This window comes from Chironomus tepperi, unplaced genomic scaffold (genome assembly GCF_022539635.2).
Source record: "Chironomus tepperi strain 1889 unplaced genomic scaffold, CSIRO-AGI_Ctep_v1 contig_177, whole genome shotgun sequence".
Taxonomy (NCBI): domain Eukaryota; kingdom Metazoa; phylum Arthropoda; class Insecta; order Diptera; family Chironomidae; genus Chironomus; species Chironomus tepperi.
Genome location: NW_027226299.1, coordinates 1,822,474 through 1,839,761, shown reverse-complemented (window position 1 = coordinate 1,839,761; position 17,288 = coordinate 1,822,474). Strand labels below are relative to the sequence as shown.

General features: G+C 30.3%; 1 protein-coding gene across 2 annotated transcripts in view; it reads left to right on the top strand.

The window, feature by feature from the left end:
• The window catches only part of LOC139089283 (protein phosphatase 1 regulatory subunit 14B), a 62,720-nt gene that overhangs the window by 22,933 nt on the left and 22,499 nt on the right, over positions 1-17,288 (top strand). For both annotated transcript variants that reach the window (XM_070638763.1, XM_070638762.1), the window contains exon 3: positions 11,077-11,119. The gene's annotated coding sequence lies outside the window, so the exon portion shown is untranslated. The remainder of the gene's footprint in view (positions 1-11,076; positions 11,120-17,288) is intronic.

Here is a 17,288-nt window from a genome sequence, read left to right as displayed (position 1 = left end):
ATGCCTCACAAATTGAATTACACTTAACATTTATGCTGTGCAATTACAAATTGCTCATTACTATTATTATTTTTTAGCAATAAGCATGGCAAAGTAATTGAAAGTGTCACAAAAGATCGTTGCACAAAAGAGCAAAAAATGCTTAATTAAAGAAACTATTAATCGCAAATTGTGAGAGATTATGACGCCCAGTTTTGATCATCGCACAGCATGAGCTACATTTTGTGTACTGCTGCCATAAAAGCGATGAAATGAAATTCTGACAATAGATTTTTTTGCCAGTTTTTACGACGTATGTAAGGCTGGACTTTTTATTATTAAAATTTCTTTATGCTTTCGTTGGGATTTACAAATTATGGAGTTGATGGCTTGGAAGATAGATTAATGGACAAAAGGACTTCCAGCTACAAAAATTAAACGAATAACCTCAAAATTTAATTAAAAAATGCTTAAGCAAAGCCACATCCATTGAGATTCAATCAAACTTTGCTCCCATTTCATTAACCACATTGAATAAAGCCTAATTACATGCAGCATATGCATTAGTAACCAATAAATTGATTTCGTAACCAACAGTCTTTACAATTTTTGCACAAAAATTATGTGTATCTTAACCTTGCGCTAAATCGAAGACTTATTTGATTGAATTTTGCGTCAGATAATCATCATTAAAATGAGTAGCTGAATATTAGCAAAAAACTGGTAAATTATGGATCATATGTGTAATAGGAGTTAATTTTTGTAAAGATTGAAGATTAACGAGTAATTGGCTACCTAATTCGTGACTGACAGACGCTCCTTGTGTCTGAAAATTGAAAGTATCATTTCTCTTTTTAAAGTCACTTACAGACCACAGATTCTGCTAGCTTTCATTCATAATGATTAAAAATTCATCTGTTCTGGACAGAAATCAAGCAAAATTTAGTATCATAACAGACTGATTCGTCTGCACAACTTTTTAAAAAGTTTTTGTTATTATTTCATCTCCTGTATTTCATAATAATATTAATAATTCATTTTATCATTCATGAGAAGTTGATGAAAAAGTTTTTATTTGTATTATTTGCTCAGTGAATATATAAAATAATTTTTTTAAACATCTTTATCATATGCCTAAATGCCGCGTGTACAAAGCTTGGTGTTGTAAATTTTATTATTTTACGTGGAAACAAAAACCTTGAAAAAATTCATGAAATTGCTAATAAATGCGAAATTATATGAGGAAACAAATGATTATGATGATCATGTTTATGAGCATACAACACATACATTTATTAATTAATGAAATCGTAAATTGTTTTGATGAACAAGAAGGGGATGGAAAGCATAAGCTTTGATTTTTTTGGGGGGATTTTTCAAAATTTCGCAGAAAAAAATTGAAAAGTTCAAAATTTGAATTATTTAAAAACGGTTATAGTTCAAATTTTGAATTCCTTAAAATAGTTGAATCAAAAGTTATTAATCCAATTTTAATTAAAATGCAGTCAGTAATATTCACTACAATAAATTTTAAATGCAAAACAAACAATAAGATTAATTCTGTAATATTCCCTTTTGTCTCTTTCCTCTCCGGCAATCATATATATTATTACAAAAAACACCAATTAAACAAGTATCTGAAAATTATCAATTAAAGCCGTAGTAACAAAATGCAATAAATTTCTGTATGCGTTTTCAAAGATAATGAAGAATCTGAACGAGTATCGAATAATAATAAATTTGAATTGCCCCAAATAATCCTCAAACACAAATGCTCCAGATATATTTATTTGGTTGTGCCTAAAGCCACAGACTAGCTGGGTAAAAATCTTTTGTTGCTCGTGTATTGGCTTTTTTATTGTCTCACCATGTCATATAACCAAGAACGATTGCTGTTTGACGTGCGAACGAATAATTAAATGGAACGAAATGAAATAAGTTGAAGAATTAATTAATGTAGTAAAAATAACAAAGTTTTTAGCAACAGCATCAAAATCCCTATAATAAAAACATTGAGTTTAATGTTGGATGTTATGCTTCAGAATGATATTTTCTTGTAGGAGTTCAGGCTTACGTCAATGGAATTCATTTTAATTGTTTTTGTCAGTTTTTGTGATTTTTTGGCTTTAAGAATTGCTATTTTTGGAGTTTTGTTGATTCTAAACTATACGAACTTACCGTAAACACCACAAATTGGTCGAAAATGTAGTTTCAATACTAATAATCAAAACAACTTCCTTACGAATTTATAATTTCACAATGATGTTTATTCTTTGAAGTTCAAAAGCAGACTGAACAATTCATACAAAAAGGGCCTTCAACTAAGCACAATAAATATTATTCAAATCCCAAATATACGTTATAACATTAACAAAACAGATTTAAATCAAAAATCTAATTCCATTGAGATTTACAATGTCAAGAAGACCTTCAATTCTTCAAAAGAATAAGAATTATTACGACTTTATATCAAGATTCTTTCTAGAACCCATGAATATTTAACAAATATTGATTTTTTGAAAAATTAATCATAAATTCTCATTAAAAATTCACGAATTTCTGCCTTACTTTGCGGAAATAATTAATGCACAGCAAGCAAGTTCTGTTATCATGCTCACAACACAGAAATTCTATTGGATCAAATGAAATTCTCAGAAATGAAAATATTTTGCTATACAGAATGTACGCATTATTGCTACAATAAAAATTCCTAGGACAACAATAAGAATTATGCAGAAAAATATTTTTCTTTCTTTTTTATTTAATATCTCGTCAGCAACGGCATTGAACCGATTTTTATGACTGTTTACCTCTTCTTGTGTGGAGGAAAATTTCATTTATGTTCTTTTTTTGGATGTAGAAAGAGTTTTGTTTCCAATAAGTCATGTTTTTTGTTTATTTTGGAGTTGTGGAAGAGTGTAGTGGATGGGCTGTGTGCCTTGTTTGTTTTTGTTGACATAATCTGCTTATTGATTTTTCTGATTATTTATTGAATTTAGATTAGAATTTTTGCTAGTTTAGCTAAATTTTTAAGTTGTTTTACGCATGTTCATGGCTTTTCATTGAAACTTTAACACTTAGAACTAAGACGCTAAGTCAGAAAACTCTAGAATTGATCATAAAATCCACAATAAATCATCCGATAACCTAAAATTCATCTACCATTAAAATCAACATCCAGAACAATTTGAAAAGATGCAGAACGTAACTAAATTACAATCTCATTATCACCGCATCATGCAAAACAAGAAAGAAAATAAGAATGAAGCACTAAGACTTCTTCGTACCACGACATTGACAAAATGTATTTCATTACATTCGAAAGGTGTTTGAACACATTTCATTTTTGGGGATTTTCACATGCAGTTCTTTGAACTTTCTTGGTTATTTTTTGGCTGTTGATCTTCTCGCTGTCTTCTTTGTTGTAGATGAAAAATTTAATACTGTCAACATCCATAGACGATGAACAATTTTTTCTTCCGTCTGTGTGCAAAAAAATAATGAAATTTTTACGGATTTGAATCATTTATTATAAAATCACTACGTACATCTTATTTCCTCACTTACATTATTTTTTATTTTATTTGAAGCGTGAAAAATAAAAGATGAAAGTTTCATAGATTTTTGATAAATGACTGAAAATTAATTCAATTCAATTTAAATTTTTGACGCAGCATGCAAAATATATTGTGAATAAATTACTCGCGATTTTTTTTTCACTTGTGAGGTTCCCTTGTGGAAGATTTTGTGCAAAAATTTCCAATTTTAAAACTTCAACTTTTGTGGATAATTAACGGTTTTGAAATTTAAAAATTTTGAAAATTTGAAATCCAAAATAACGGTAATTTTTTATTCTAAAGTTTGAACTTTGACGAATTTGAATTAGTTTCGCATTCAGTGCCTACAACTTTCATCCGAAATTCTGACAAACTCAACCTACGTCACATTATAAACCCAATGCAAAATAAATCATCGACAGAATAATGTTGTATTTTTAACAGCAAAAAACTCGGAAAATGACAGCTTTTGTCTCTATAGAAAAAAAATTGAATTTCAGTTCTACGAATATTTTGTTGACATTAAAAAAAGTTTCGCATCATGTCAATTTAAATTGACAGACAGCAGTATTCAATTTCAATTTTAAAGTATTTAATAACATTTTGATATATAATGTAATGCGATTTAATGAATACTTTGACTTTTTTTTATTATTTCTGTCCAGGGTGTGGTGACTTGATGGGTTTTGGTGGACTTGTGCAAAATAGCTCATGAATATTCATCTCAGGCTCAATAATCGACCATTTAATTAACAATAAACATTTTAAACTCCAATTTCCTTCAGACAGCAACAAAAACTTACGCAATAAATCAAACAGAAAAAATGACCTATAATTTAAAGCACGTTAGCATTTTTAATGCGCAAAAATCTAGCAAATGTTGAGCATTTCATAATTTCCTATATGAGAAAATGATTGCTTTTTACACTTTCCAATATTGTTGGATGTAGCTTGCAAAGCTAAGTATTAAGTAATCTCCTCTAGTAGACCATATGTATGAGTCGAATGCACTTGAATTTGCCAATATCATGTAAGTTACAAAAAAATGTGCATAATTAACATTAGTTAATGAAAAGCAGCACGACTATTAACAATTACTTGATGATATCATAAAAATTATTATACATTTACGTCTGCTAATTGTTGTAATATGCTTTAAGAATGAATAATGATGTTTTCTGCTGTGCTGTACATCATTTTCTTTTAATAACTTTTCATGAATTTTCTCTTCATAAAAAATTTCTTCAAATTACTTGAAAATTGAATTAAATATGAAACAAATGGGGTAATTGATGTGAATTGTGCTGAAGAAAATTATTTGCCATCGTATGACGATGTAATTAAGAACTTCGTAGAAGAACTTAAAGTCTTTTATGAATGAGAATTGTTCAATAACGGTCAAAAAATATTTAAAAAATAACTGTCAAAAAATGTTTGAAATATGTTCAAAAATGACTAAAATTTCAAATATAACGGTCAAAAGTAGTTCAAAATTTTGAACTTTTTTCAAATAACGGTCAATTTTGAACTTAAATTATACAATTTTCAAACATAATCTTTCCGTTACAAACTCAATCATCATTAATGAACATTTTATTACAAATTTAATGTATTTTACTTTACAAACGGATAATTCATATTTAATGTTCCTTAAAAGTTATACAAAAACAAAACAAACATAATAATTTTTTTATTGCCATTGTTTCTCACTGAACTGTCAAGGTTGCCGGATGTATGAAACTTTAAATTTTATAAAACTTAAAAATGATGAGGAAAAATTAGCATCTGACGAAAGATTGAGAGATATAAACATCATATTTTTACTGTCTACAGCACACGAAATATAAAAAAGTGATTATTAATTGAAAAATTTCTTTTGATCATTCATTTAAATCTTTGAGAAATTTCTCTCGCCAAAATTAGCAGAAATTCAATTATTTGAGTGTGTCTCTTTTCATTTCCATCCACCCTCACAGACATTGTACATTTCCTTTCAAATTTTTTACAAATGATGAATGATAGATTCATTTGTTTTGTTTACATCATCCAGCATGTTGCTACAATTTTTTGCTCCAAATGAAAAAAACGAGATAAGAAGAAATTTGAATTATTTTTAGTCTATTTTTTATTTACGTGCTTGTAAGTAGGACGATATCATCGTTCATGCAAAAATTTCTACAATTAATATTCTGTGAGAAAATGTTGACAAATTTATGTTAATTTTGAGGTTAAAATGGAGGACAAATTTTGAAATTCTTCTGGATCTTTCAATTTCCTTCTTATTCAGTCATTAACAAGCCTGGATCTATAAAATACAAAAGTTCTAGTCGTACAGCATAAGAAGATCATTATTATGATTGCAAGAATCGATCAAAAATTCGATAAAATCCAAATTTCTTCAATCCTGATTGTTTGTAAACAAAACTTAAGAAATCCCAATCACTTTGTAAGCATTAGTAACTGATCAAATCTTTATCAACCCAATTCAATCTTAACACAAAACTCCTAAAAATCTCAATTTCAAGACACACCAATCAACTCATCACTAATTAACTTCTAAAAACATTTTGTAAAGCATTAAAATTAAATTGAATTTCTTCCTTCCTCTGACCTTACTGGCACAAAACATTACAAGTATATCTATATCATCGGAAGCATCGTCACGATTATTAAATTTGATACTTTAAAAGCATTTTTCAAGGTTTTTATGATGTAATTATGAGCATCTTTCATTGTCTCTAATTTTTCTTGTGCTTCTCATGTCTTTTTTTGCAAACTTTCAAATGCTTTTATTGCTATCGTGAGTGAGTAGATGTAAGAACATCCTCAAACATGTTAGAAAAACTTTCATGGTAAACAATAAAGTACTTTTTTATATCAAGAAAAAAATGAAGAGCACTTGTCATAGATGTTGACTGTCTGCTGCCCTTAAGGACGGAATCTGAAGAAGCAACACATTAAGTACAAAGAAGTATATTAAATGAGGAGAATAAAAAGAAAATTGAGACGGGAAAGGAAGTGAAGATTGAATGTCGTTTTAATCTAAGAGGATGGCAGTGAAGGAAGGAAGAAATTGTCAGGGGACGGAAAGTTAATGATTTTCAAGGTAGATTATGACATTTTGAGATAATTTTCAAGGTATTTAATCCTTAAGTTTCTAGATAACATGTTAGTTCCTTCTGAGTAGACAAAATCACATGCCAACCTTGATCCATAAACTCATTCTACCCACTAACCATAAAAATGTGACTTTCCATCCCTGAAAATAATATAAAATCTGCTTCCAACGATTTTCTTTCCATTTTCGATATTCAAACAAAAAGAGCATGAATGAAGCTTTAAGCATAAAACAGAGGGAGAATATTCATATGAATGCGATAAGAATAAATTTTCATTAAATTCATATTCAGCTGGCGCCTTGGAAAATTCCTCAATGTGACACGAGAGTATAAAGTTTGAAGGCAGACAAAGATGTGAGAGTAATTGAATTTTTGTTCAATGATAATGCAAAGGAACTGAATTTTTTGTTGATTGAGTCGTAACTTGGAACTGAATTTGTCATAAAATTGTTGAGAATCAGGTTAAGGTTGATGGATCTAATTGTCCTAGATCGTTTTCTACTTGAATGTTGAAGCTGTTACTGGATGTTAAAACTCGAATCCATCTAAACTTTCCAATTCAGCCATAAATTTGCCAATAAAACAAAACGCAACAACATTTACTATAAATAACAACAAAAGTTTCCTGTGTGGTCGTTGAGAAATGGCGAGCAATTTACAGACTTTATGGTTGCTCCGTCACATGCTTACACGCTATTGTAGCTTATTTACTTGAGACGCACGCACGAAATAAGAAATATTTCTTGTTGTTGTTGTGCACGCTACATTAACTTTGCACATCAATCAGCTGCACACATCATTATCTGTAGCAGCATACATATGTATATTAGTTTTGGAACAAGATGGAATCGATTTACTTTAACTTCCATATCAATGTTAATTACTTACTTCATGCAATAATGATGATGATGAAGTTTCATAAATGAAATATGTGTGTCTGTGCTTCTTGTAAATCAGCAATTTAACAATTTTACACTGACTTGATTCAAGTTTTTCGAAATATAAAAAATTCAACTTTCATGTCAATTTATCGTCGACTTATGCTTGCCATCATCAATTTTAATATCATTTTTATTTCAAATGTTAATGCTTTGCTCTCATTTGTTTCCGTCTTCACATTATTAATAATTTATGAACGAAATGAAAAGGTGAAATAATTTTTTTTATGAAATTTTCGAGCACTGGATCGAATGACTTGATGAAATTAGAGATTTTTGGATGGATTACGATTGTAAAGTCGTTAGTTGAATCATTTGATTTTTAAATTTAAAGCTCTTCTTAAGAAATTGAGCTTCCAGAATATATTAACTGTCATTTAATATTTAAATTATATTTGCAGTTGACTTTCCCCTTTCATAGTTGCAAACCCCTTTTGGCTTACAAATATTTAGTTTGTTTTCAATCTTCAAACAATAAACATCATTTAATAGTAATATTAATTACAGTGATAAACGTATTTTAATTATCTTCAGCAATTCTTCATAGATTCACTACTTTACGTAGATCAATTTGCTTCTGAATTGACAAAAACAAAATAAGTAATTAACAAATTTTGGAATTGTTTACCAAAAATATCCATAGAAATCAAATAACAAAGATATTTAAGGTATTTAAACTTACTGACTGTGTCAGAAGCTCTATTGTTCCTACAATAATCACAGTTCACAACATCCAACCTTTCTGATCTAAAAACAGCCCATCAACATAAAAACAAATCATTCAAGGAAGTTTAAAATTAATTTTCTCATACAAATTAAAGCAAAATCAGTAAAATGTAAATAATCTGCGATCTCAAAAGTCAATTTTATTTTTGTACCGTATTTCCATTGAAATCATTAAAATATATTCTACTCAAGTTTCATAAAATAACTTTTTATCTCAAAAAATTCTCAGAACCATAACAAAACATAGAAAAAAAAATCACAAACTAGCTCATTGTTCCATTCCTTTCATCGTTCCCTTAGGCATTTGAATGCCAATTTTATTTTGCACTGAATATGCATGAAGCTTAGAACTTTTTCATATTCCATCCATCAGCGTTTTTTGATGTTGAAAAGAAAAGAATTTAACAATAATAATAAATTGTTGCCTATTTTATTAAAAATATTCTTCTAAAGTCAAGCTACACGCTCAATAGGGAGAAGAATGGATGGAATGCAACACATAGGAACAACCGCATAAGCAATTGAGTTGTAGAACAATGAAATTATTATTATTTCTCTTGTTCCTTCAGCATTCTCTTTTTTTTTGTTGTATTTTCATTTAATTTATTCATCTGAAATGAAATACAAACACAAGAAGATTTTGTAGGAACGAGCATGTGGATATGCATGATAAATTAAAAGAAGAAAGAATTCTATATAAATGAAATTGAATCTTTTTATTTATAACAAAAAAAATCAACAAAATGGAAAGAAGAATGTATTTTTATGTGTAATAAAATTTTTCTGCTGATGGACTCTCTCACGCACTTTATAAGTAGTCTTGTTAGTAAAGAAAAGCTAGAATTAAATAGTGCCTAAGGGATCTCTGATGGGTTGGCTGATTTTATTGTCTTATAATGAGCACTGCTCTTAGTGTTCATCTTTTGATAAAGACTCAAGGTACAACTGAAATGGTGATTACAATTTCTGACTAAAGTTCCAAGCTCATGATATTAAGTGTAGATCAAATACATAGCTTGAAACAGGAACACGTATTGAGGGTCAAGCCCATCCTCATACCCTAACTTGATATGTAGCTCTAGACAAACCATGTAGATGGCAACCTAATGTAAAACTATAAATCATCATTAAATTTACAGCAATTATCCAACATTTCCGAATTCAGATTCAACCTTTAATACCCTAAAAACCATTCAAAACATTATAATCTCCACAAATGAGCTGCATCTCCCCAGACATTCATTAATTCTTGCTCATACCCAGAAAAAATTCTCTCTAGCAATAATTTGTAAAAATTCATGCAAGGCAGAATTAAAAATATTTTTTACCGCCGATGAAATGTGAATCTCGTGATGAAATGGAGCTACCTTGTGGTAGGTGAGAGAATAAGGCAGGAGATTAACATAAAAAAAATTAAAAATTTATTCATTTTTAAAAACAATGGAAAAAATGGGAAGAGACTGGGTGGCTTTTTATGAAATTTTTATGGCCAAAAAAAAAGTGGAACTGACAATTTTTTGTTGTGGTTTAGCGAAACATAAATTGGATTTTTAAAAGTAGCAATTAAATGTACAGGAAAAAAATTATTTTTTTGTGACTCCATTGTGGCTTTCATGCCTGACCATTTTATATACTGCACAACAAAATGTCAATGGACTTAAATTTAATATGCATTTTGTTGAATAACCTCAAAATACCAACAAACTTAACCTTAAAATCTTGACCTAAACGATCTATTCCCTCCGTCCAATAAAGAAACTTTCACAGAGTTAAATCAATTTGCGTCAGCAGTAAATACCAACCTCAATAAAAATTCTCATAGACCGACTACTATCCACACACAAAAAAAGGTTAACTTAATCAACACTTTAGTTTCAGTCCGAATCGAATGAGATTTCTCTGTCTATCCTCTCGTTCTCAAATTGGAAAAGGGCATGGCAATCAAGATCATCCACAAAAATAATAATGAATTTTTCTAGAATAATTCAATATTCTGACCATTCATCATCTGTACATATTTTCCGCTCTAGTCCCCCCTCCCTTTTCCTCTGTCTCACTTCCATTCCGTTTTCGTGAGAAATTTCTTGACTGTCTGTTATACTACTGAGAAATTTGTATCAATTTATTACCGTCTTAATGCTAAAAGGAAAAAGAGAAAAATTTGATAAATTATCAGAAAATGAGTTTTTGACCTGCGGCATATAGTTGGCCTATACATTGTATGGTATACTATAGACCATGTTGCTGCCTCGTGAAACTCTGTGATTTAAATTATAGTCTAAACTATGTTGTGTTGATTCTAGTAAATTTTGAGGTTAAGTCATCCATTGAATCTCCGTTAGACCATAGTTCCCTAACCTTGCATCAGACTGTCTGTCTATAAATAAACCAATAATTGTTAATTCATGCACAATCGCAAAAATAACATCAATAATCATGAATAATATGAATAATTAAATTGTTAACTGTCGGCTGATCTACATAATATTCATATAAAGCATAGACCAATGTCCCCTTGCACTGAATGAACTTTAATGTCGCAATCATTTCCAATGAACTGAGAATGAAAATAAAAAATGACAATAAAGAAATTTGCATATTTCACGAATGCTAATTATACGCCATGAATCAGTGAGCTCTTTCGATGCGTCAATAAAATATGCAGAATACAGACACAAAAAACAACTCAATTTAATATTTTTTGGCAACTCCAAAAAAAATTCTAATATTCGACATATTTTTTGTGTATATTTTCAGATTGCTGTTCGCTGAGCTGCTGTCGATATTTCATTCTATAACGGTATGTTGAAAAATTATCTTTGTTATTCACATGTCCATGGTACATTATATAGAGAGAACAAAACAATGTTGAATATAGTGACTCTATATAGCTCTGCGTAGATATTAATAAAGTTATTATTCAGAATAGGTTAGAATAATTGGATAGTCACAAGAAATGAAGCTATTTTAGATGATTATAGGTTAAGATAAGTATCGAGTCATTATATGGATGTGCTATGCTGCTTAAGAAGCTCATTTAAATGAGTAAGCTCGAACAGCTCGATTTGGAGAATTTCATAATTTGGCGGAGCACTGTAGTGACTTTTTGTAGACTTATTGGACGAACAGTAAGGTACAGACGAATACTGCAGTTCTGCCGTTCTTGACCGAACCCTAAAAAGTGCCAAGTTTCCACCAAAAACCTTTCGAAACTTTCCAAATCTAACTCTTGTAGCTGTATCTTTTGATGCAGTTTCAACTCTTCTTATATCTGATGTCTATATCCACGAAAAACATAAATCATTCCAATTGCTTCAAAACTTCACAACAATAAAGAAAGAAATTATTAGTGTGTGGATGACATATGCCTTTCTTTTTACTTCATTTCTAGTTAAAAGCTCATTTTTCTTCTCAAAACTGAATAACAAAAGAAAGTCAAATTTAAATACAATGTGAGAGATTCACATGACTGATATATTCTAGCTCCAATTCATTTGTATATTGTCTTAATTCTTTATAACTCTATGTATAGCATAACATAAATTTCATGTAAATTTTAAATGAGATCAGTTATCGCTGTTAATGCATTGTTAGAGAGTATCTAGTAAGATAATTAATATTCATTCATTAGTTTCACTCTACGTGATCCGTTTCACTGTATATGAATGATTGAACAGTGCCCTACGTGTCTAAGTCAACAATAATATTTATATGCATGCATAACGTTAATGAAAACGTCCGCGATTTACTCAAACATTATACAATTTTATCCTCAATTTTACATGTGAGTAAGCTCAAAAAATTCTAGTTCATTCATCGCACGTTCCAAACCCAATATTGTGTCACACATTTACATCACCTCTTCATTTACGGACTGCAAGTGTCAGTCATTCAATCTTAAGTATGTTCTCATATCAACAATATTTAAATGGTGAGACATGTGAAATATGATCAACATGACAAGCCTTTTAAATCTACTGATTAATGATTGTGTCGTCTCCCTAAAGGTATTTATAATATTTACAAACAGCTTGTGTGGATGCGAGACTGAGATTTATGGCTAAAATTCCCTTAAAAATTATTTTGAATTCAAATTTTCAAAAAACGTTAAAAATTCAAATTTAAAAATTCCGTTAAAATTTCTCATTTAAATCTGAACTAAACTTTAACTCCTCCGTTGCCATGACCTCACCCAGCTTCTTCTTCAACAACTCTTTTTCCACCTTCCATTTACATGATGGCTTACATCGTGTTAAAGTTCAAATCTCTGCGGCTTCCAACAAAAGAACAAAAAGTACTTTTTAGTTAGTAGAATATATGAAATTTTCAACCTTAGCATGCATATTACAACCGCATGATATTATGCTTCACATACAAGTACATATTTATTTATGCATGTGTATATGTAAAGCACTCAACAACCATTTCCCTTATAATTAAATTTGAATTTCAAAAATAAAAATGAGTAAGAGTAAGGAGAATGAAGTCGGTAGAATGAAAAGGAATAGTCAAAGAAAAGAAGCATAAAACCACATGAATGCACATAATGCACACAATGCTTGATCGTTAATTTGATCAAAAAGGCATTTATTAAATGTTTATCTCAAGTGTGGCAAGTGCTCTGATGATGATGGCAAGGTTAGGGAAAGTTCGATGCTGTATATAGCATTGAACATTGTTAATAAGTGTTGCAATGTCCATACCCTGACTCAAACACAACAGCATAAATAATGCTATATTTTATGCATTAATGTGCTTATCACTCTATGCAGTATCGCTCTATGTATGATGACAGGTCAGTGACCTTCCGACCGAGAACAAAAAAAGTACACACATGAAAATTCGTTTATTGTGTCTCGTAGTGTGAACATAATCTAATTCCTAGCGGCATAGAAACATCAGCCAGAATTTTATACACAACGGCATAGAAAGTGAGATAGTGAGCGAGTAGAAAGGGAGGCAGCATAAATTTTCAGCTTTATGAATATGTAAAAATCAACGACGTTGAGTAATGACCCAGATATATTCATGATGCTCAGAATATTATGTGATATGAAAGTATATCCATTGTCAATGAATGAGAATTTTATGCTCAGTGAATATTTCAATTAACTATGGACGTAATTGATGCTCATGTGAAGTGGTTTTTGAGTAATTCAATTTGTGGCCGAAATTTAATGCCTGATTGAAGAGGATTTGATGGTTTATGAAGGGTTTAATCAAATTTTCACATATAATGCCTCAATTTTTATTGCCATTCTTGATTAAATGACTCAATATACCCAAACAAAATCCATAAAATGCTACTCAAGCAAATGAGACATCATGTAAATATTGTCACAACACGAATTAAGTGATAAATTTGTCAAGTAATCAACTTTTTAATTATGAGTTATACTCATGACTCATTCAAGTCGTGTTCCTCAATTTTCAGTCGAGCAAGCTCATAAATAAGCATTCCAAATGTCACAAAAAATCATAAATTATGTCATAAAATTACTGATTATAATTAACTTTCATTAAAATCCACTTGAACTATTTTCACTTTACTGATTCTCCGTCGAATGGCACACAGGCCTCTTGTGCTTGACCTTTATTTTTTGACAACCTTTCATTTCTTGCTTGTTTTCACTTTCTTTTCATGTCTACATTTTCTTTAAAATTAATTAAATGGAATTGGATGTGTATGTGTGTGGGTTGGAAATTTGTGGGCTTTTAATTTGTGTCAGTTTTGATGATTAAGTGATTCGATTGAGAATTGGATGGTCATTTTTTGACAGATAGGATTTCACTTTCTATAACATATTGATTTATGATTCGAGAATCTGCAATAAATTTCGATCAAATGTTGAGGATGCTCATCCTTAAGACTGCTTTTATATATTTGCTAGGGGTATCCTCTATTAGATAGACTACACAAGCTACATAAACTTATTTTCATTCATTTTCATAGGAAACCAACATTTTACATCTATTCTGCAAATCAGACCTAATCCATTAGAGATTACAGCACTGTAGATTCGCTAAATAAATCCGATGAATGTTTGACCTATACCTCGAGGGTTTTCCGTTTCCATTTCATCGTGATGAATAAATTTCTACTACATTAGACTTTCTATGGATTGTTTTAGTTCAATGTCTTGATGCCATAGATATTTCAGTGCGTGGGACGAGCGATACATGTAGTACTAAAGGTGTAAAATATTTCTCTAATTTCTTCATGTTCTACAAGCTTCTTATTGATTTATTTTGAAAACAATTCATTAGCATGTTAATTTGACATGTCTTGCTGAGTCATGTTCTTGTCGGCTTGTGCCAGAACATTTAAATATTATTTAAATATTTTAAGCTTAAACGACATTCCGATGACAATTTTTTGCTCCAATTAAGAATTTTTTGGGATATTTATGCGAGGTGTGGATGGAAGTGAAGCAGATTGACATTTGGTGACTGTTGGACCTCAAAAATGCTGATTTTATAGTAAATTTAGATACCATCTTATAGATGTACCAAATTGGATAGCGGCAGTAATTCTCAAATTTCCGTTAATACCTTTCCCATCCACAGACATCTCACCTTCAACCTTACAACTTCTGTTTTGTCTAAAAATGGATTTTCATGCCATCAATTGCGGTATTTTCACACGTTCTAAAAAGGAAATGTTTTCTCTTCACATGCTAGCTAATCTTTTAAGCTCATTTAATTCTATTTACAATGAATATTTTTCTATGCTAATCAGATATCCGATAAAGTAGACGATCAAACTATTAATAGCATTATGAGACAATACTTTGGTCGAAAATTAATCAAAATATGATTAATTGAATGTCATAAATTCTCTCAATGACTTGTTAAAAGGTTTCATTGCTAAGTATCGTCAAACTACGATGAAAAAAAAAATAAGACACAAATGCTATTAAGTTAATTGACCAGTTCCATAATTTAATTTTGTATGAAATTCACATTCATTGATGAAATTCGATTGATTTGATGTTTTGGAAGTGAATGTTGGAAGCGCATTTATGAGGTTTTTTGGAAGTTGCATTGGTTGATTAGCTAGCGACACAAGAAGAGTAACTTAATGTTTGTAGTCAAATAGCCGTCATGGCAACTTCAATGTAATCCAAGTTCTGATGGCTTCTAGCCATTCAAACGGTGATTCACAGCTCGAGATGCACAGTTCAAGTATTGTCATTCATTTCCCTTAACAACTTAAATACAAACCAATTATAAGACATACTGTACAAACAAGACACTTCCAACATTTAACAAGATTTCGTTAATAAGAAACTTAAAAAATTTCCCAACCTCTGTAAGATCCATAAAAGATAAACTCATGGAGAGAAAGAAGGTAAAAATTAATTGAAATGTCATGAAATTTTATACCATCAGCATTCAATGTCATACAAACGAGGTGTGCTAAGTGCTGCTAATTACATAGTAAAATCAATTGTTGATCATAAAAGTCGAGCTTTTTTTCTTCGTGGTATAATCAATGAGAGTGTTAAGAAGATAATGGCAATGTTCTGTAGATATATGTAAATATTTGTGTTAATTGAATGCTGGATGTGCGAGTGACAAACGGTTAAATTTGATTATTGTGGTTTGAGTCATTTAGAGCGATGGGAATGTTGCTTACTAATTTTCGACTTTAACTTGTGTGGTCTAATGGGGTTGGGTTTAATGAACAGTAACTTCAATGATTCATTCACTGACCCAGGTTAACTTTTGTAGTCTTGTGACTGAACAATATTGAGGAATTGTTTGGGGATTGTTCAAATTCTATTGGAAGAATTTCAAAAGTTTTAAGGATCACAAGCTGCACATTCCTATTCTTGTCTGCATTCAGTCATAGATGATTAAAAGTTTGCAGCACAAAAGTTCAAAAACTTACTTGCAAGTCAAAAATCTCATAAATTCAAACTATCTTAAAAGCCATGACCAATCTACAGCCACAAAGAATCAACTAGTAAGCCATTAAGAAACTTTTATAACTCCAATCAGCAAGAAACTTGGTGTGTGCATTCGATAAAGCTATTATTATACAAAGGTTAGCTTTAATTCCATTTCATAATCCTTATGAGAATGCAATACATGGACTCAATTGTCAACAGTCTATGTCTGACATGGGCTAATAATTTATAGCATTTCATATGTGTACAACTTGGAAACAGAACAAAAAGTTGTCATAATTTTTTTTTCTTTTTATTTCTGCTAATTGCTTTAATTTTAAGCCAAACAAAATCCATACAAGTCGTGCCATAGCCAATGCATTTTATTTATTTTCACAAGCTTTTTATTTTGTACTTTTTTTGTGCTGAACTTTTTCTTGTTATTATATTTTGTACAAATAGCTTGAGAAACATTTAGTCACTCACTCTCTCTCTGTGTATGGAATATTTGAGTCTGATGTTTATAGAATGAGGTTTGTGGATGAATACTAATGTGTATTTGCTTGGGGGCTATTCATCAATGACGGCTAACTACGAATTTGATTTATAGACCGTCCACAAGTTGTTCTTTCACAACCCACTCAAGTATGATACAGTTTCAATTGGCTGTATCTCTATTGATCCTTGAAGAATTAGACGTCATTGATGAACGACCCCCAAATTGTGAAAAATTCATAAAATTCTTGTGAATTATGCAACATATTGCAAATAAAAAGGATATTTTATATGGGTCATGAGATTTTATCATTGCTCATTCACAGGTTTCAACATTTTTCAGCATCCAGGTATGCAGCAAGCATGTTAAAAATAAAATACAAAGGAAAAACCACAAAAATTTTATTTCAATCATTAAAAGCACTCCATTATGTGAAAAATGTTGCAAAATTTCACTCTATTAAATTATTAATGGCCATTTAATTCCACATCCATTTGCGTAGCTGAATTAAAAGCAAAGTAGATGAACAATTCATTAATCACATTCGCAAAAGCTTTGAAAGACTATTAGGATTATGTGGA